Genomic DNA, 22,794 nt, shown 5'->3' on the forward strand with positions numbered 1-22,794 from the left:
TGCTTCAACCCCAATATTCGTCTTCACTGGCATGAAACCTCCTGATAAAGAGCTGCCTATGACACTTTTTAGTATTTTTGCTGTCTGTCTAGCCAGTAACATCCTTTGATTTTTGTGGGTCTTGTCCAAATTTATCATAGTTGGGTTATTCCATACTTCCCGCCCACCACTTCTCTTTAGTAGCTTTTCCACGTAACATAACCACAAAGCATTTCCTAGAGCTTTCCATATCCAATATATCTTGTATCAACCTCACTGACACTTTGGCCTGTGGATTGGAATGGGGGCTAGCTGAAAGCACGATAGGATAGAGTGCAATGGTATCTGAGATGCAATTCATGCTTGACTCAAACTATAGTGGTATCCATGAGGTACCTGGACTTACTGCAACAGTAGAACAGAAAAGGATTTTCAATATATCCAATAGCGTTAGGCGTAATGTACCTCACAGATCTGTGCCATAGGCAGCAGCAGTTACTTATTTTGCTCTGTATACACTCAATGCAGTTTTGCATCTAAAAATGACGTCCATTTTTTGATTCAGCACACTTGCTGATTTTTTCCTGTTTTGACTATGACAATTTATGATTAAGCCTAATAATTATGTAGTTAAAATAATGACCTCTCTCTAAGGCATGTCTCTGATAAAGCATGCCTCAGCCGGTGTTTCAGGTTTATAACCATGTGTGTGGTCTTACTTGTATTCAGTTTTAGTTTTCTTTCGCAGCAGTTGGCTTCGAAGGCCTCCAATAGGCGATGCATGGAGATCTCAGTTAGTTTCAAAAGCACTGAATAATCATCACATAGGAGTATAACGATTTTGCATTTGTTGGACTACTTAGCCAACACCTGGTCACACAACTAAACTCCTAAATTGTCTTTAGATTCTGATTTTTGAGTTGACAATATATTTATCAAAATCTTTAAAAGCCTTGGTGTTTTAAAACTCTAAAGTAACTTTAGTTAGGGGTAAAGTACCCAGAAGTAGATTTTAGCGTTCTTTTAAAAAACTATTAACCCCTTCGCTGCGGCGGCAATTCCGCCGCAGCGCTAAGGAGTAGGGGGGCCGCGCGGCGCTCTCCTGCTGGTGACGGAACCGCTCCGTCATCAGCCTCGGTAGCGTTGTGCTTATGACGGAGCGGTTCCGTCATGGCCCGCCCGCTCAATAGAACGCACCGCACAGGCGCGAAATCGGCGCGGCGAGCGGGCCATGACAGAACCGCTCCGTCATCAGCACAGCGCTACCGCGGCTGATGACGGAGCGGTTCCGTCATCAGCGTGGAACGGTTAATAAAATCATGACTGACATAGAGAATGTCGTTTAGGAGCTCAATCATACCCCTAGCTCCATCTTGAGATGAGAGAGTTAAAGCCTCGATGCAAACTTAAAAAGATTACCATTGGGTCCCATCTTACCAAGGTCAAGCTCAAGGAACTGTTGGCAGAGTATGCTGAGGACCACCCTTCTTAGGGGGGAGATCCCAACTCAGAAGAGGAAGAAGTTAGTTGGGTTGAGGACAACTCCTGTCTTCCCTCACTAAGGGGTCCATTAGGATGTCGGGCGGAGGCACCACCGCGGTGCCAGCGGTGCGGAAAAATGAATTTTTCCCCCAGCGAGTAGCGGCACTCACGTCTGCCATATTAGTATGGCCAAACATAGACCATTTACTGTCCGCCGCGGTGCGACGCTCACCGCCATCAAAGTGAGACCGCCACTGCGGCAGTGCGAGCCAATAGAGACTCTCCGCCGTGCGGAATGACGTCTGCCCCGCTCCACAAATTAGGATGCCCCAAACAAGCCGACGCACCGCAGCGGAGACACCGTCCAACCAGAGACGGCGGAAGCTCGACAGGGGAGCGTGAAACCATAGTCCCGGTCCACACCACCCGGTCACGACCGCCATGGACCCAGCTCTACACGTTTTTTCAGTGCTGTACCTGCTACATCACCAGCAACTCATGGACCGCCACAGACGCCGCCGCAGGTACGCAACTACACAAACACAACACACAATACATGGGCTGACACAGGGTCCAAATCCACATCAGACACCCTGCTGGGGACAGGAACACATCCACAAAGGCACCCACACATGACCCACGTGCCACAAAGTCACCCCTCTGCACCCTGGATACACATCCACCGCGATCTTGCAGCAATGTCCCGGTCACGTCACCGCAGCGGAGAACACAAGGGAATACATGCGCACAAAGCAGAAGACAGGGCCAGTCCAGGTCAATGGCAGGGCACAAAGACCACAGGGCCACACCTCCTCTCACCACACATTAGCACACCCCATGAAGGAACATGCCATGTGCCCATCCTGAGCACTCCCAAGGAATACAACAACAAATAGCCAGGTCAAAACACACCCTGCACCACACAGCAAACAACAAGGGAGACAGCCACTGCATGAGTGGCTGCACAGGAACACACAACACACAGCACAGTAGCATAGGGCCAGGGAAACACACACACCACAACACCACCACACTCATGGAAACAAACATGAGTACAAGCACTAAATGAACACATACAAGGAACAAACAAACTAATGGACACACAGCCTGCATAGTCACACATACATACCACAGACTGACAAACAGACACATAGACACCCAAAATGACAACAGCAATGGAGCACAGCAAATAGGAAAGCCAAAGTGGGATGCACACAAATGGAAGGCCATGGAGACACACAACAAGCATGTGCACATCACATGCAAGACAAGGAACACAGAACAACACCCTCAGACCATCAAACAACACATGGCTGCTACAGTCAGTGAAGTCAAACCACAGGCACCACAGTGCAACAACACAGGGAGACAGCAAGGCAAACCAGGTATAGGCAAAAGGATGAAAGGAAGGCCTGGAAGTCAAACTGGGAACAGCCACACGCATATACAACAACCCCACAGGAGTACACCAGCAGCACAACACACAGGGTCAATTGACACACTACATGACTGCCAAACACGAGGAGGAATGTACAGACATACCCCCCTCACACCAGCAGCACAGACACCAGTGCCAAACACACTGAAGGCAGCCAATACTTGCCAGCCCATACACACACAAACAAACACACACCCTGGGTGCAGCCACAACCTTCACATACACACAGGAATGTCACAACAAATGTCTGCATACAAACAACACACAAACACATAGCACAACAGAAACACACACAGAACCACAACAAAAACTGACATACCCTGTTAGCCAAACTGTGGAAAGGCAATGGGAGCACAGACACAACAGGAGTGCACAACCTCATTACTCAGTAACAATGCACACACAACATACCACAACACACACAAGAAGTGCACCATCACAGAACAACACAGCCACATAAAACACAGATACACTGGCAAAAAAACCAGAACAAACACTGCAGGACATCAGGGGATGCACACCAGGCAATGACAAGGCAACATACACACAGCACCATACGCACAACAAGCATACCAGTCACACACAGACATGAGTGACACAACATCAACCCACACTAAAACAAATCAGCCCAGCACAAACACAACAGCACACCCAGGAAGTGAAGCAATACCACAGCCAACACACATACAACCAACACAACAACAACAGATGCACAATTCTGGGACACAAAGTTGGAAACAACTTGACCTGAGGACTGGACAGCACACACAAATGAACAGCAGATGAGCAACCATGACTAACAAACTGCACAAGAACATCACAAATAAACAATTGGGGAAATATCCTGAGTGGCATATAGCTCCTGGCCAAAGAAATGCACCACACAGCACAATGTCACAATCGAAGTGATGAGGAGGCACATACACACATACAAATCAAGGGGACAACCGATATCTAAGTGAAGTGTACTTACTGCACGTCAGTAGTGGACATGGCAGGAATGCACAAAACATAAGCAGAGGGAGTCCAGACCCACAAAGGGTAGTCATAAGAAGCACACTTAGGGGATGGTACCACACCACACACACCATGCCATACTGGAGGCAAAAGGGCACCATGTGACAGCAATGCATGACAAAACACAACCACAATGGCAGTGTGGAGCAGTAGGTCTGCACATTTCACGGAAACACAATCAAGACACATGGATGTTCAACCAAACACAACACTGACATGCCAGTCACACGCACTGCACACTCACAAGTTACAAAAACAACAAGTAGGAGTCAAACAGAACTGCATGGACACACCAACACACTGCACAGTGCACAACATACAACTCACACATGCATATACCCACATCCACAGGGCTGAACAATACAAACAACAGACATTCAACTCCTGGGTGACACGTGTGCAGTTGACAATGCAGGGGCACACACACATAACACTCACGACAAAGTCACCCCTTCACACTGCACACTTCTTGACTACCCAAGAGCACACATCTAAGGTAGGCCATGGGACCAGGATGACTGACCATCACAAGATGACCACACACATGCACAGCTGGCCACACATACATGATGACACTGGCCAGCCTGCCTGCAAACCAGTGGATAGCATCACACTCTGTGCTGTCAGTGTCCCCCAACCTGACATGTGAAGAATGTAGCCCACATTTACAAACAATAAAAATGACAACTACATTATAGGTAAACTTGGCATCACTGACACCACAAGTATCAGTGTCAGAATGAACTGAAGTCCCTGTCACCCCTGTGAAAAAAGAGTAGGCGAGCAAAGACATTGGTAATGTTGAAGTGCCACACAGAGCATGGGGCACGGGAACCATATGCACACAACAATATAACTTTATTCAGTAAGTACACTGACACAACAGACAACAGAAGTAACTGTCTTTATTCACATATTGCACAGATAGGCACCAACAGCGAGAAGAGCAAGGCACAAAATGTAGAGCATATCCATGAGAATCTGCACAGGCAAGGGCAAAACCGGAAGGCCAGTGTCCATGGCAAAGTTCAGGGCAAGTACATAAGAGGCTGCACAGGGAACAGTTCAACACAGCAAAGAGCAACAAGGCCAGTGTCCATGGCAAAGTGCAGGGCGAGTACATGAGAGGCTGCACACCTAAGGGGTGGAGTTGGCATAGGTTGGCACACCCTCCTTCCTGACGTAGTTTTTCCTGCCAGTCTTCCCGCCAGAGTGGGGGTAGAACGGGTGGGGGGCCAGTTGCTGGGTACAGCAACTGGTCTGGAGAAGCTCTCAGAGGCGGTATGCCTTTGAAGCTTCCCCCTGTCCATCCTGGGGGAGGAGACATAGCACCTCGCCCAGGATGTGCATTGTTGCAGGCCCAGGAGAGCGGGGGCTCTCCACCCAGGAGTCCAGCGACATGTCTGCTGTGTGACAGCCACTCAGCCCAGACGTTGATTGTAGGTTCGGGTTTTGGCGGGCATCTCTAAGATGTCCTCTCTTGCATCTTATATTAAATCCCACACTGGCATCAGTGTGGGTTTAATGTGCTGAGAAGTTTGGTACCAAACTTTTCAGTTTTCAGTGTAGCCATTATGGTGCTGTGGAGTTCGTAATGACAACCTCCCAGCACCATATACTCTTAAATGTCATCACTGCACTTACAGTGCCCAGGAATTGCCCTGGGTACTGTAGGGGCACAGGGCTCATGCACCTGTGCCCTCACCTCTAGCATAGGGCACCCAGCTAGAGGGGTGACTGAAGTATGCCAGGGCAGGTGGGTCTGTGGGCATGTCGACTCTTGTTTTAGTTCTGCACTTAGGCACTCAGCCTGCAAAGGCAGTGTGTGGGTGCCAGGGTACAGGGCCCCAGAGGTTGGCACAAAAAGTGCTGCAGCCCTCAGCGGTCTTCTCTGGTCAGCATGCCCTGGGTACCTAGGGTACCATTTACTAGGGGCTGACAGGTGGCCAGAAATGCCAATTGGGTATTTTGTTTCAGCATAGCTTTTCTTTATAGGGAAGGAACACAGGCCCTGGGTACCTGATTGTCAGGGACCCAGGGCAAACTCAGTCAAAGCACATCAGCAGTTCAGAAAAAAGTGGGGGCATCCCAAGGCAAGAAAGATGGCACTTTCTCACACAACCCCCCCCCCCCTCAAATGAAAGGTGATGAGACTAACCTTGCCCTAGGGAGTCTTCATTGTCTAAGTGGAAGAACCTGGAAAGTCCATCTGCATTGGCGTGGGCAGTCCCTGGTCGGTGTTCCACTTCAAAGGCAATACCCTGTAGGGAGATGGACCATCTCAATAGTTTTGGATTTTCCCCTTTCATCTGCATTAGAAATCTGAAAGGTCTGTGGTCAGTGTGAGCCAGGAAGTGAGTCCCAAACAGGTAGGGCCTCAACTTCTTCAGGGACCAACCCACAGCAAAGGCCTCCCTCTCAATGGCACTCCAACGCTGCTCTCTGGGGAGTAGCCTCCTGCTTATAAAAGCAACAGGTTGGTCTTGGCCTTCCTCATTGATCTGGGAGAGGACTGTTCCTATCCCCAGCTCTGAGGCATCAGTATGTACTAAGAACTGCTTGGAGTAGTCTGGTGCTTTTAGAATGGGTGCTGAGCACATTGCTTCTTTCAGGGTGTCAAAAGCCATTTGGCAGCTAACAGTCCAGTTTACTTTCTTGGGCATTTTCTTGGAAGTGAGTTCTTTGAGGGGAGTCACAATGGACCCATATCCCTTCACAAACTTCCTGTTGTATCTAGTCAAGCCAAGGAATGCCCGGACTTGGGTCTGGGTGGTTGGAGCTGCCCAGTCCAGGATGCTCTGGATCTTGGGCTGTAAGGGTTGGACCTGGCCTCCACCAACAAGGTGGCCCAAGTACACCACAGTGCACTGCCCTATCTGGCATTTGGATGCCTTGATAGTCAGTCCTGCAGATTGCAGGGCATGTAGAACCCTCCCAAGGTGGATAGGTGACCCTGCCAGGTGGAGCTAAAGACAGCAATATCCTCAAGATAGGCTGCACTGAAGGATTCCAACCCAGTCATGACTTGGTTCACCAACCTCTGGAAGGTGGCGGGGGCATTCTTTAACCCAAAAGGCATCACAGTAAACTGATAGTGCCCATCAGGGGTGGATAATGCAGTTTTCTCTTTGGCTCCTGGGGCCATGCCAATTTGCCAGTACCCTGCAGTCAAGTCAAAGGTGCTTAGGAATTTGACTGCCCCTAGTTTGTCTATCAACTCATCTGCTCTTGGAATGGGGTGAGCATCTGTCTTGGTGACAGAGTTGAGCCCTCTATAGTCCACACAGAACCTCATCTCTCTCTTTCCACCCTGTTGATGAGGTTTGGGGATAGAACCACTGGGCTAGCCCAGGGGCTCTCGGAGGGTTCAATCACCCCTAGCTCCAGCATCTTGCTGACTTCATCTTTGATGCTTTCCTTGACATGGTCTGATTGTCAATAGATTTTGTTTTTGACAGGGTTACTGTCACCAGTGTCCACATCATGGGTAACCCAGCTGGTCAGACCAGGGGTCAAGGAAAATATGCTAGCAAACTGCTGCATGACTTGCTTGCAGTCAGCTTGCTGTTGGGGAGTGAGGGTGTCTGAATAGACTAGTCCATCCACTGACCCATCCTTTGGGCTGGAAGAGAGGAGATCAGGGAGAGGCTCACTCTCTGCTTCCTGTTCCTCATCAGTCACCATCAGCATGGTGAGGTCAGCCCTGTCATTGTACAGTTTGAGGCGGTTCACATAGATAACCCTTTTGGGTGTCCTGCTGGTGCCCAGGTCCACTAAGTAAGTGACCTCACTCTTTTTTCTCCAGGATAGGGTAAGGGCCACTCCATCTGTCTTGGAGAGCCCTTGGTGCCACTGGCTCCAAAACCCACACCTGTTGCCCAGGTTGAAATTCAACCATGGCAGCTTTTTGGTCATACCAGTGCTTCTGCAGCCCCTGGCTGGCCTCAAGAGTTTTGGATGCCTTATCCATGTACTCATCCATTCTGGACCTTAGGCCAAGCACATAGTCCACAATGTCCTGTTTGGGTTCTTGGAGAGGCCTCTCCCAACCCTCCTTTACAAGACAAAGTGGTCCCCTTGCAGGATGACCAAACAGAAGTTCAAAGGGTGAAAACCCCACTCCCTTTGGTGGCACTTCCCTATAAGCGAAAAGCAGGCATGGCACCAGTACATCCCATCTCCTTTTGAGTTTTTCAGGGAGCCCCATGATCATACCATTCAATGTTTTGTTGAACCTTTCTACAAAACCATTGGTTTGTGGATGGTATGGGGTAGTGAACTTGTACTACACCCCACACTCCTTCCACATGTGTTTTAGGTAAGCAGACATGAAGTTGGTACCTCTGTCTGAAACCACCTCCTTAGGAAACCCTACCCTGGTGAAGACACCTAGGAGGGCTTTGGCTACTGCAGGAGCTGTAGTAACCCTAAGGGGAATTGCTTCAGGATACCTAGTAGCATGATCCACTACTACTAGAATGATTTTTTTCCCTGAGGCTGTGTGAGGTTCAAGTGGACCCACAATGTCCACACCTACCCTTTCAAAGGGCACCCCCACCACTGGCAGTGGTATCAGGCGGTCCTTTGGCTTGCCACCTGTCTTGCCACTGGCCTGACAGGTAACACAGTAGCTCTCAAACTCCTTCACTTTTTGGTTCATCTGGGGCCAGTAAAAGTGGCTAAATAACCTTTCCCAAGTTTTGGTTTGCCCCAGGTGTCCAGCTAGGGGGATGTCATGAGCTAAAGTTAGGAGGAATTCCCTGTAATTCTGTGGCGCTACCACTCTCCTGGTAGCTCCAGGATTGGGGGTTCTTGCCTCAGTATACAGTAATCCCTCTTCCCAATAAGCTCTGTGGGTACCACTGACATCTCCCTTTGCTTCTGCAGCTGCTTGCTGCCTCAGGCTTTCAAGAGTGGGGCGGTCTAGCTGACCCTGGCACAGTTCTTCCCTAGTGGGTCCCCTTGGGCCCAGGAGTCCAGCCTGGTAAGGCTCAAGCTCCATAAGCTCAGTTCCCTCTAGAGTTTCCAAATCCTCTCCCTAAGGAGAGGGGCCATGAGAGGTTGGCTGTGTAGAAGCTGGTCCCCAGTCTCCTTGCCTTTTTCTTGCTTGGTTGGGCCATACTTTCAGGCTCCAACCTCACTTGTTCACCCTTCTTTTTGCTCTGTGCTCTGGTTTGGACACACACCAGTCTAGGGATACCCAGCATGGCCGCATGGGTTACTTGCTCAACTTCACCCCAGGCTGAGGTCTCCAGTTCATTTCCGAGCAGGCAGTCAGCAGGCAATTGTGGTGAGACCACTACCAGTTTCAGGCCAGTAACCTCCCCCTAATGTCACCATAGCTAGAGGGCGTTGGGTGGTAATGCTGTCAGCATTGGTGACTGGGTAAGTTTTCCAACCAGGTATTTCTCTGGGGAAACCAGCTTTTCCCTCACCATAGTGATGCTGGCACCTGTATCCCTCAGGGCTTCTACTATAGTTCTATTAATGTAGGGGTATTGCAGATATTTGTTACAGTTGGGTGGCCACCCAGCCACACTGGCAACCTCCATATTCCCCAAGGAGACTAGACTAGCTTGAGTGTATTCCCATATTTGCTCTGGGCACTCCTCTGATCCCATCTGTAGATTTACTGTCCCTGGGGTAGCTGGAATGGGTGCCTTAGGGGCTTTGTTGTAGGGGCAGTACTTGTCTACAGTTAAATGTCCCAACTTCTTAAAGTTGTTACAATAGGCCTTGTTAGGATCAAAGTTTCTTCCCCTGTAGGGCTGAGGCACCTAGGGAGTAGGTTGAGACCCACCCACCTGAACAGGTTTTTTGGGCCCTTAGGAAGACTCAGACTTTTTATCTTGGGGATTCTCACCAACTTTTCCCTTGGGGGGGGGGGGGTTTGGGGGGGGGGACCACCTTCTTTTGGTCACCCCAGTGGCTGTCCTTGTCACCCTAGTCTTGACCCAGTGGTCTGCCTTCTTTCCCAATTCTTGGGGAGAAATTAGACCTAGGTCTACCAATTGCTGATGTATCTTTTCATTTGTGCAATTACTCTAATTGTGTTCCTTCGTAAACAAATTATTCAGTCCAGTAAAGTCATGCACATTGTGTACAGTTAACCAACCATCCAATGTCTTTACTGAGTAGTCTACAAAATCTATCCAGGATTGGGTCTGGGTTTTGTGAGCCCCCCTGAACCTAATTCTGTACTCCTCAGTAGTGAGTCCAAATCCCTCAATCAGAGTTTTCTTCATGAGGTCATAGGACCCTGCCTCTGGCCTAAGAGGGTCAGAAGCCTGTTTCTGCAGTTACCAGAGAACAGTTCCCACAGGAGTGCCCCCCAGAGAGGTTTCTTTAGTTGTCTGATATCACAATCCCTCTCAAAGGCTGTGAACCACTTGGGATGTCATCACCTTCCTCAAATTTAGGGACAATCGCTTTGGAGGTTTTAGGATCATATGATTGCACTCTATTCTTGTTATTGGTATTGCTGCCACCAGAGATGGGGGCTAGGCCCATCTCTTTTCATTCTTTTTCTAGAGCCAGGAGCCTGGTCTCTAGGTCTAATCTCTTGGCCAACTTTGCTAAAAAGTTATCCTCTTCATTGGGGCTCTGCTCTCCCCAATGTGTTCTCTGGGGGCCCAGTCCACCTGTGTGGGTCCCAGGCTCCCAAAGGCTGACTCTTGGAATTAAGGGTACAGGGACCCCTTCTTCCCTAAGAATGGGGGTGACCATTATCCTCCCCCTCGTCCCTCTCTTCTTCCTCTGTGTGGGTGTCACCCTGCTCAGAGGGGTGGTCTTTTGCAAACTCAGCCAGGAGCTCCCGGAGCCCTTGTTTGGTTGGATGCAGACCTACCGTTATTTTTTTAACTTTGCATAGGGCTCTCAATTCCTTGAAGTCCAAGTGCAAGTAAGGTTGAGGTCAAGTTCCTCCACCAGGTCTGTATTATCTTCACTAACAGCTGGGTTCTTTTGAGACATTATAACCTGATAGTTCTAACCCTCTACACTAGCTTGTAGTGACTTTTATTTTTCAAAACTCCTACTGGGGACTTAAGCAAGGCCCTATAAGACTTTTAGTATTTTTGGAAGAGACCAATTTCAGAATTCTAAAGGCAATTTATGAGTTCTGTTGTGTGATCAGATGGTAACCAAGTAGTCCAACAAATGCAAGTTAGTATCCCACCGCTGATCCACCAATGTGAGAAAGTGGCTCTATATATACTGGACTATAATGAAGTACAGTGTGTATAGAGTCAACCAACCCCAGAGGTATAACAGAAGTTAAAGTCAGAACTGACCTTACTCTCCAAAGTGGTAGCTTGGTCGAGTAGTAAGGCAGTACCAGAGGACAATGTAAAGCATTTGTTGTACACACTCAGTTAGCAAAAGCTTTCACACACTCGAGAACTGAACTCCAGGCCAATTGTTGTTATATCCTCAGATATTGTTGTTTTATTTTTAGAACCAACAGTTATAAAAATATACTTTTCAGGTGATGAGTACTCTCAGGTAATACTTTGCAAAGGAGCAATAAAGTTTGTGCACACAGTGAATACAGTATAGGTAGTAAGCAACACAATCCTAACACACACTATAGCATTGAGCTCAAGGGGTTTTCTGCATATAATTACAGTAGATTACTTTATGGATTACTTTGGAGGTTCCAGGACTAGGTCTTAGATTCAGTCCTGGGGTCTAAGCTGAAACCAGATTAGCAAAAACGTTTTAGTTATTGTAGTGAATTTTCATGAATATGAAGCAGTTTTAAAAGTTCACACTTAGAAACTTTTCCATGTAAATCTCACAATGTTATTCAATGGGAGGAAATTCAGGTTGCAGGTAAAGTACGATCGCGTTACTTTTGTAACCCAGCACTGGTCTCCTAGGGCCAGCTCTGGAGGCTTAACTCAAAACAGGTAGGTAATTGCGTTTCAGTATTTCGTATGATTTTTGAAGAATATTTGCAGTTTTCAAAAGTAGACACTAAGAAGAAATTTCATAGAAAAGCAGACAATGGGTTCCTATGGAGAAAATACAGATTACTAGTAAACCCGCTAGGGATTACTTTTGCGGTTCAGTACTGGGCTGAAAGGTACAGTACTGACTTCTCCCCTGATCCCAGGTGAGTACCTCGGAATTCCGGTTTTGACTGATTTTATAGGAATGTTTTCAGTTTTCAAAACTTCACACCTAGAAAATTTTCGAGTCAAAATGGGTCAATGTTATCCAATGGCAGGTAAGTGAATTACCGGTTTCCAGGTGAGTACTTGGTTGTTGAAGTCAAGGTTCTGGGCATAGACTCAGGGGTCCCCCAGGGTCCAGTAAGTACATTTAGATTGGTCCCAGCAGCACAGGGGCGGCCGGGTGCAGAGGTAGGTAAGCCCAATGATATCCCATGAGGGAAAGGGGGCCTTCGGTTGGTGGCTGCTGGCTAGCAGGCCACGCGGCTCTGGGAGCTGGGCTCCTGGTCACTTGCTCAGGGCAAGGGGGTAAGTAGGATAGGACAAAGAGGTCACAGCCAGCGGCACTCAGGCAGCTGGGTGCAGGGTGCTTTTGAGCCGTCGGGCGCTCAATGTTATCCAATGAGGATCTTGAAAAGAGAACAAAGGCTGCAGGCTCGGGGACGGAGACTCTCCAGGGGCGACCAGCACTTCGAGAGGTAAGTTGAGATCTTGGAGCACAGGTAGGTCCCCCAAAGGGAGGCACATGGGGCTGTAGGGCACAGTGTGCAGGGGTGTCTTTGGGTGTCAGCTGGTCGCGGTTGGGGGGGCACCTGGTTCTGAGTCTGCAGGCGTCGGCTGGTTCGTCGAGGAGGGTCTTTGGGCACTGAACCTCCGGTCCCAGTCGCCAGGGGGACGTCCTCGTGGTCGTGGTTCGGGTTGGCCCGGCCCGGGCTCGGCTGTTGCAGAGTGGGCTAGTCCGGAGCTTCCTGGTGGGCACCAGGTGGGTTGATGCAGCAGAGCCTCTGCTGATGGGAGTCCCAATCTTCGAGAGTGTCAAGGCAGGCAGGTCCTCTGGGTGTCCCAAGGTTGCTGTCCGCGAAGGGTGCCGGGATTAGGCAGGAGCAGGTTCCAGGATCAACAGGCCGGTAGGGCTGGGGCCAAGTCAGTTGTTGCTGTCCTGTGTTAGCAGCTGCGCGGCGGGTCTTCTTCTTCTTGATCTTCTTTCTTCTTTTTGATATCGGGATCTGAGGAAGGAAGGTTCAGGGTGCCCCTAAATACTAAATACAGTCCCTTGCTCACTTTGCCACTGGATTCAAGCAAGCCGGGCTGAAGACGGCTGAAATGCCAGAAACCGGTCCTTGGAAGCTTGTTTCCGGTCCAGGGAAGACATGGCTTGGCAGTTTGGGCTGGACTGTTCCCATGAGGCACAGGGTCAGACTGATTTGCATATAGCCATGTCTGACTGGGGTGGCAGAGTGGGCTAAAGAACGGTGATGGATTAAACCCAGATCTTTTGACTGGGTGTGAGTGTTTGATTGATTCAGATGCTCCGTCCATCACCACCCCCTTTTGTACCACTACATACAAGTGAGCACATTTTCCGGAATCGCAAACATTACCACTCCATTAATGTGCAAGTGGTGTGCCTGGCTGATATGATCATCTCGCATTTGTGTGCCAGATTCCCTGTCTCAGCCCATGACTCCTACATCCTGCGGAACAGCATTGTGCCCCAGCTGATAGCTAAACTGCGTCCAGAGCGTGCATGGATTTTGGGTGAGTATGCCTAGTCGTATGGTGTGCTGGGTGTGTGACCTGCTGCCCTCTGCCTGTGCAACATTGCCATGTCTATTTGTCATACCTAGGTGACTCTGCATATCCCAACCGTCCTTGGCTGCTGAGCCCACTGCGGAATCCCAGGACCCCGGCTGAAGTCTGCTACAATGAGGCACATGGGAGGACACGTTTTGTGGTGTAGCGTACTTCTGCTGAAGTCACGTTTCCGCTGCCTGGACAAAACCGGAGGTGCACTGGCATACTCACCCAGGAAGGTGTGTCAGATCGTAGTGGTGTGCTGCATGTTCCACAACCTAGCCATTCGCAAGGAGATTTCCCTGCTCCTGGATGATGATGAGGACCCAAGGCCCCCACCTGCACACCAACCTGAGTCTAGTAATGAGGACAGTGGAGAGGAGGAAGGTGGTGACATGTGTCAACAGCTCATCACCCGCTACTTCACTTGAAGGTGGGTGACAATGTACAACATACACATTGTCCAGTGATATTGCTTTTGTCATGAAGTGGTAAGTGCGAATTGTAAGAACAGCCAGTTATAAACTCAGCAGTGGGTGGCTATGTTACTGGGACATGTGATTTGTGAACGTATAAGGGACGTGTATGTTGACACTTGTTGCACATTGTGACATCTGCATGTTGGCTAATGTAGATTGTAGGTGTTGTGTAATGTCTGTACTACCACACTCACATCAGTGATTTTTCTTCTGTTGTGTTTCCCTAGGTACCTTGAACGTATCCTTGCCTACATACAGTACATTCTCCTGATACATTGTGGACATGTTGAAGACTATACATCCTGCACTAAAGATAGAGGTGACACAAAAAAATGTGTGTAAGGTATTTTATTCTCAAAGTTGACATGTGAAAGGAGGATGTACATTTACATTGAGGTGGTGGTGGAGCAGTGAGTTGACAGTCATGCTAAATGAGATGAAAGAGTAGTTACCACATTGATGTGGTGACCCAGTCCAACAGACAGATGCCATTCACAAGGCAGTGTGGGGATGGACAGTCCAAACAGTCAATGCAGTGGTGAAGAGGGTTGCCATCAGGGCTGGCTCCGTGACTGGTGTTTTGGCAGGTGCTTTGCCTCCAGATACTCCCAGGCTCTTCTTTGGATGGCCCCTTGGTCCCTTGGCAGGTGTGGACCCTGCTGCTATGCCAGTGGCGTCTGAGGACTCACCCCTCTCTGTGGGCGCAGGGGAGGATGATGAACTGTCATCCTGCGGCCCACCAGAGGGAGGGGGAGGAGTTGGTTGTGGCGCAGGCCTGTCCCTCAGTAACCCCACTTGCTGGCCCATGAGGTCCACAAGTTGTCCTATGCGGGTGTAGATGGACCTCATCAGCAGAATGAGCTTGCGTAACAGTTCGTCCGACTGGCCACTTTGTCCCTGGGCCTGTTGGTATGCCCCAAGGACTCTGGTGATGTGGTCCAGGGATTCGGGCACAGCCTCCTGGTGTCTTGGGGTGACCCTGGCCCTCCCACCGACCCTGCTGCCACGGACCTGTCGCCTCGCCACTGTGGGTCCCCGCACACTCTCCTGGCCGTCCTCAGTTGGTGGTCTGGGGTGGTCATCCTATGCAACAGAGAGGGTGTTGCAGGTGGCACTGGTAGTGGTGGTGGCGGTGAATGCACAGGCCGTAACAGCAGGGGTCTACTGTGTAGTTGGTGTTGTAGCAGATGTGTTGGTGGGGAGGATGGGGTCCTAGGACCTGTTGCTCCCTGGCACACCAGATGGGCCGGCCTCAAGCTCATCATCCTGAGAAACCTGGGAGTCTACATCCGAGAGTCCATTTACCTGGGGGGGAGACTGGCTCTGCAGGTTGCTGGTGTTGTCCTCTGCAGTAAGTTCTTGGTCACCTGTGGATCAGATGGGAAATGGTCATTGTGCTTTGTGTTAGCTGTGTGTCATCCACTGTTTGTACATTACACAATTGAATGGTCAACACATTGTTTGCTATGTGCACTACTGTGCCTCCTGACATGATGCAGTGGTACATGCATTACTAGTCCATGGTTTGAGGTATCAATGCATTCCATGCAACTCTTGCTAAATTCATGTTCACAGGGACCTGTTGCCATGTATGGCCCAGCACAACATGTGTTTCATTGTTGACCCCGTGCTATATTGTCTGATCTGGCAGACGTCACATCTATTTTTAACAAAGAAGGGAGGTAGAGTACAAAGTAGGATTCCTACTCCACGGGCACTGATAAATAAACAAGAAGAATCCTACTACCAGTGTGAAAAGAAGGGGAGCACTCAGTGTTGTGTAAAATACCCCTCACACACCAACAGGCCCCTTGGTGTCATGCTTTATCATCGGGGTCTTCGCACCCCGCTAGAGGGATGCGGCACGCTGCGACCTACGACTACGCGGGAGCGTTGACAGATTTAGACTATGTGTGGTGTGTGTTGAGTGTGAGTGATAAGAGGATTAAATGTGAGTGGGAAATGTGGTGAGAAAATTAAAAAGTACCTGGCTAGTGGGAAAAATGAAAAAAACTTTATTTCGTACCCCTAGCTGGTGCTATTAAAAAGGTGTGCAAAGAAAAGACGAGGTTTGTTTGTCTTAATTAGGGACAGAACCTCTGGTGTGCGTCGACATGTTTCGGTACGTGTGTACCTTCTTCAGGACGGGGCACAACTCCCAACCCTACTCACGTATTTCTAGAAAAAGGGGGTAATTATTTTAATAAAAAGTGAAATCACTCATTTAAAGTTGGCTACAATGTGCCTACAGCGGTTCTTGGGATCATGTATTTACATGTCTCGTGGTCTTTGATGTCTACTGCATCATGAGCAAGTCCTGAGCATCAAGGTAGGTAGGTGGATCCACAATGAAATCCGCCTATATTGGCCTCCTTCTACCACCCTGTGCTGCTCCGCCGTGAATGGCGGAGCAGCACAGGGTGGCTCATGTACATAGTGGGAGTTGTATTACAGGCCTCCCACACCCATCCTGCCCTCACTAGGAAGATGGCTACCTACCTGTAAGTTTGTTTGGTGTACTGCAATGGTTTCCAGGTGCTTTTGGGTGGGGGAGTGCTACATCCTGCTTAGGGGTGGGACAAGGGGGGCTGTTGGGAGTTGTATTGCAGGCTTCCCACCCCCAAACAACCCTCCCTGGGAAGATGGCTACCTGCCTATTAGGTGAAGGTGAACAATGCAATGAATGCCACATGCTTCTGGGTGGGAGTGACTACTCCATCATGCTGCGGTGTGGGACAGGAGGCATGATGGGAGTTGTGGTACAGGCCTCCCCCGCAGACAGCCCTCCCAGTGAAGATGGCTATCCACCTGTACGTTTGTTTGGTTTACTGCAATGGCTTCCAAGGGCTTCCAAACAGCCCTCCCTGGGAAGATGGCTACCTAGCTATGAGTTTGATGTGGGTAATGTAGCGGCTGACACATGCTTCAGGTTGGGGTGTGGGAGGGCTCCATCCTGCTGATGCTGTAGGACAAGGGTGCCTGGTGGGAGTTGTAGTGCTGGCTGCCTGTACACATGCCCCCCTGGTGATGTTGCTGACTATGTTTGGGGTGAATGGGAGTATCTGAATGTTGGCACTGTGAGACATGTTTTTGTTTGTGTGTGGTGCAGATGAATGGGATTTGTCCTAGGTGGTGTGGCTTTGTAGTTGAGCAAGACAGTACATATCAGTGTGGTGTTAGTCATGTGTTGGTACTTACCAGCCTCCACTCCCCCGGCTACTCCTGTGAGACTCTCTGGATGCAGTATGGCAAGCACCTTCTCCTCTCATGGTGTGAATGTTTTGGGTGGAATGGGAAGGCCACCACCTGCCCTGTCAGCCAGCTCTCGGTTCTTGCTTCTCTTCTCTTTGACAACCCTCTTCAGATCATGCCACCGCTTCATGATCTCCTTTTTAGATCGCAGGGTGGTCCCTACTGCATTGACCCTTTAGACTTTCCTGGCCCCCATTTGTGTCCTTGTGGCTAATGGTGTCTGTTGGACCAGGCTACCAAACAGTTGTGGTTCCACTCTGACTATCTCACTTACCATGACTGTCAACTCACTCTCTGTGAATTTGGACATTTTGTGGGTTGCCATGGTGTGTGGTGTGCAAAGTGTTTGTGGGTGCAGGGGTGTGAGTGGTGGGGGTGGGGGATGTGTGTATGGTATGTTATGTGATTGGGGGTTAGTGGTGCAGGTGTGATGGTGGTGGTGGTGGTGGTGATTTGTGTGTGCTGTATTCTTTTGCCTCTTTTCTCAGATCTGGTGGATGCCCTTCTCTTCTAAGAGTGTTGCAAAGGAATGTGGTCAGTGAAAGGGCTGGTTTTATACTCAACTATGTGGGTGTGTCCAAATGGGGTGCTCCTATCAGGTGTGGTGTGTGTGTGTTCTCCTGGGTATTGAATTTTTCATTTTGGCATGTGTTTGTGTCATTGGGATGTGTTTTGTTTTGTGTATTTGGGGGGATGGGTAGTTTGCTTTGTGCAATGTTTGGCCTTATTGTGGTGTTTTTGCATCGTCGCCATGTTTTTCGTGGGTCATCCGCAGGTGGCTATGCTGCAGCTCTTCGCTGGTTCCGCCATTCAATGGATTGTGCGACCGCGGCGGTCGGAAACAGCCGAACATACTGCGGGACCATCGAGGATGTCCTAATTTCCCATGCGGTGTCTCCGCTATGCTTGCGGCGGCTTGTTGTTTTTCTGCTGCGTTTCCGACCGCTGCGGTCTGATTTTGGACATCTTGCCTGCTTCGGGCAATTTTTCTTGGGCCAGTTCTGCCGCGATCTGTTTTTTTTTTGGCGGATGATCCTAATTTGACCGCCGGTTTTTCCATGGGCCCAGCGGGCGGTTGTTTTCCGCATCCATGGCAGTCGGGTGATTTTCCGACCACCATCCTAATGAGCCCCTAAATAGGGAGATCAGGGTGCCTGTACCCCTAACTCTAAGGATCGTGCTCACAGAACTTAGATCTCACACACTTGGGTCAGGTTCTTCTGAGACTATTCAGGACAGCATCAATGAAGAGGACATCCTTCTAGCAAGGTTGGCCAAGAGAATAGCTTTGGAGGATAGACTCCAAGCTACAGAGAGGGAGAAAGCAGAGATGGGCTTAGCTCCCATAAATGGTGGCAGCTAACCAAATAGGGCAGGAGAGTAAACTTATCATCCTAAAATCCCCAAAGGGATTATCCTCAAATATGATGAAGGTTATGACATCACAAAATGGTTCACAGCCTTTAAGTGGACCTGTGGAATGAAACAAGTGAAGGAGTAACATTGGGGATCATTGCTTTTGGAGCTGTTCACTTTTAACTGCAGAGACAGACCCCTGACCCTTACTGGCACAGATGCGGAGTCAAATGACCTCACGAAGGGCATCCTGATTGAGGATTTTGGACTCACAACTGAGATGGATAGAATTAGATTCCTGGGGACTCACAAAACCTCAAGTTTGTTCTGGGTTGACTTCATAGACTACTCAATGAAAACACTAGGTGGCTAATTGACTGGAAGTGAAGTGCATGGCTATGCTGGGCTTTATGGTTCCATGTTAAAATATAGATAACAAAAATATAGATGAAAAAAATATTGATGTAAAAATATTGATTACAAAAATATTGATTTCCTATACTTAAACAGGTAAGTACAGTAATTGTTAGGAAATAAGAGCAGTAAGGGCACGAAACAGACAACGCTGCGTGTGTGTGGCAATGTGTCTCCCTCACGATGACTCTTAGGAGACGGTCCCTAACCCACAAAAAGGACGTCTCCTCAGTAAACTCATTGCTTAGCTTACTTCCTGGTTGGTGGTGACCACGCCCCTTTTCTCGTCACATCCTGTTTCTGTCTCCAGTGTCCGGAGTTCTCCACTGCGGTCCCTGTTAGCCTTGTTAACTTGTTCCTGGATACTCGTAGCACAAGTTCCTTGGTCCCGGTAAGTGCCTGCTCGTTCCGCTCCTCCTCTCTACCCGAGAGCCGGATGGCAAGCCTTACTTCCTTTCATCACCCCCGCAAGTTCCCTGGCCCCGGTAAGTGTTTGCGCGTTCCGCTCCTCCTCTCTACTTGAGAGCCGGACGGCAAACCTTGCTTTCCTTAAGTCTCCTGCGCCTTGGTTCCGCTCTTATTCCCCCTCCCGTGCCGGACTATATACTTTGTTTTCCCTTTTCAGGTGCATGTTTGTTCCGCCCCTATTTCGTTTGGAGGCCGACGACACGCCCTGTTTTTCGTTTTCATTAAGCCATGATCAGTTCCGCTCGTGTGTATTTCCCTGCGAGCCGGAAGATATTATTGATTGTTCCACTGTTTAGTAAGCGTGTTGCTGATACGCTCGAGTTGTCACTTTTTGTTAGTCGGACGGCACGCCTTACTGCTCCACCTCCCCCGTCAGGCATTAAGAGGACTCGTATCTTTGTTCTGCGGTTGTTGTGGGCAAGGGATTCTTCTACAGCCCTCTGCAGTCTAACTTCTTACCCCTGTATTCCCTCTCACTGGTGATATTATCTACTTTTCCCCACGATCTGAATGAGTGTTGGATGAGTGTGCCCCCTAAGTCTCAGCCTACTCAGAGAGAACCTCTTGCTATTGGAATAAGTTCCTGCTTGGACTTGTCCACTATGGGATGTTCCAGAGAGGCTGATGGAAATTGAAGTTCCAGGCCTTACAAGAGCCCGATATGGTGAGTGGAGCACTGAGCTACTTATCAGTCTTGTCTGTTTAATGATCTGTCATTGTGGAACCTCTATTCTAGTGTAATTCCTTTGTATTGCAGCACATAATTGATCCGGTCATCCTCATTGCAGATCCTTCAGCTACATCATTGGGGAAGAGTGGTGGTCACTCTTTTGGTTTTTCCCCACACTTTTGAGGAACAATTACCTGTGAGTACGTACTATAGTCCTCCAGGTGTTGTTTGTTGAAGGTGTGAGGAGCCTTCATCTTCGCTCCCGTGGAATGCTTGAGGACCCGACAGTAATATCGCCGTAATATTGATGTAAAAAATATAGATGTTAAAAATATCGACTTAAATAACATAATTTAAAATAAATTAATTATAAAATATTAACATTATTAACAAAATTAAGTTCAATATATATTTAAACTAATTATAACAAATAACCTTAATTTATTAAATATAAACAGAAACAATATTTACATATACATATATTTACTTAAATACATTTTAACTATTATCTTTATTTAATTTATAAACTTTTCTAATTATATAAAAATAAAATAAACACATAATAAATAATGTAAAATAAAATATTCTATATTTAATTAACGCATTAAACTAGTTAAAATATATATATATATATATATATATATATATATATACATTTAATAACAAAATAAAAACATTAGTAGTTAAAATGTTGGATAGCGAAGGGGTAAAAATTACTATTCCCACTCCAGTGAGTGCAACAGTAGGGAAAGCGCTGAATAGCGTAGGGGTAAAAATTGCTATTCCCACTCCAGGGAGTGCAACAGTATGGAAAGCGCTGGATGGCGGAGGGGTAAAAATGACTATTCCCACTCCAGGGAGTGCAACAGTAGGGAAAGCGCTGGGTAGCGTAGGGGTAAAGATTACTATTCCCACTCCAGTGAGTGCAACAGTCAGGAAAACGCTGGATAGCGGTGGGGTTAAATTTACTATTCCCACTCTAACGAGTGCAACAGTCGGGAAAGCGCTGGTTAGCGGGGGGTAAAATGTAACTATTCCCACTCCAGGGAGTGCAACAGTAGGGAAAGCGCTGGATAGCGTAAGGGTAAAAATTACAATTTCCACTCCAATGAGTGCAACAATAGGGAAAGCGCTGGATCCCTAAACAATAAAAAACAAAACTATCAACATTTTTATTAAATTTAATTTCCAATATTAACATAATTAGTATACACATTTCAATATATTATTATTAACAAAGATAATTAAAAAAATGTAATTACCCATTATTTAACACAATAAAATCCACAACACACACCCACAATTAATTACACAATTAAAATTTGTAATTACTAATTAATTATTGAAAATTCATTTATTATTTATTAATTAATCAATAAAAAATGTATTACTTAGAAACTTTCACACCATTTTCACATATTAACACCAAAACACACACCTAAAATTTAAATAATTACACAATTATAATTAATAATTACTAATTAGTTGATGGTAATTAATTTAAAAGTATTTTATAATTAATCAATAAAAAAATGTAATTACTTACCACCCTTCACACAATTTACATATATAAAGAACACAACACACAACTAAAATTAATTAAGCAATTAACCTAATAATTTAAGAATTGACTAATTGAAATTAATTAACAACTAATTATTAAACTATTATTAATTAATCAATTAACACATTAATTATTCAATACATTTTATTAAAAAAAATTACTTCCCACCCTATTCCCCTATAAACTCACAACCTGCTACGGAACTAAAAACGCAAAATTAAACTTAAAATAAATTAATAACTAGTAAAACTCTAAAACATATAATAAAATGACAATCATTTTGACTAATTGAAATTAATTAACAACTAATTATTAAACTATTATTAATTAATCAATTAACACATTAATTATTCAATACATTTTATTAAAAAAAATTACTTCCCACCCTATTCCCCTATAAACTCACAACCCGCTACGGAACTAAAAACGCAAAATTAAACTTAAAATAAATTAATAACTAGTAAAACTCTAAAACATATAATAAAATGACAATCATTTTGACTAATTGAAATTAATTAACAACTAATTATTAAACTATTATTAATTAATCAATTAACACATTAATTATTCAATACATTTTATAAAAATAAATTACTTCCCACCCTATTCTCCTATAAACTCACAAACCGTTACGGAACTAAAACCGCAAAATTAAACTTAAAATAAATTATTAACTAGTAAAACTCTAAAACATATAATAAAATGACAATCATTTCACATTAAAAACACTAAAATACATAAAATTATTAATAAATCGATATTTTTATAAAAATATTTATTACAAAGATATTTATGTAATCGATATTACTTACCTGTCAGTCGATATTCTTGTCAACTATATTTTTGTTGTTGATATTTCTTCTCCACAATATTTTTGCGGCTATATTTCTGTCCAACAATATTTTTATGGCAATATTTCTACTCTG

Source organism: Lissotriton vulgaris, chromosome 12 (assembly GCF_964263255.1).
Source record: "Lissotriton vulgaris chromosome 12, aLisVul1.2, whole genome shotgun sequence".
Lineage (NCBI taxonomy): Eukaryota > Metazoa > Chordata > Amphibia > Caudata > Salamandridae > Lissotriton > Lissotriton vulgaris.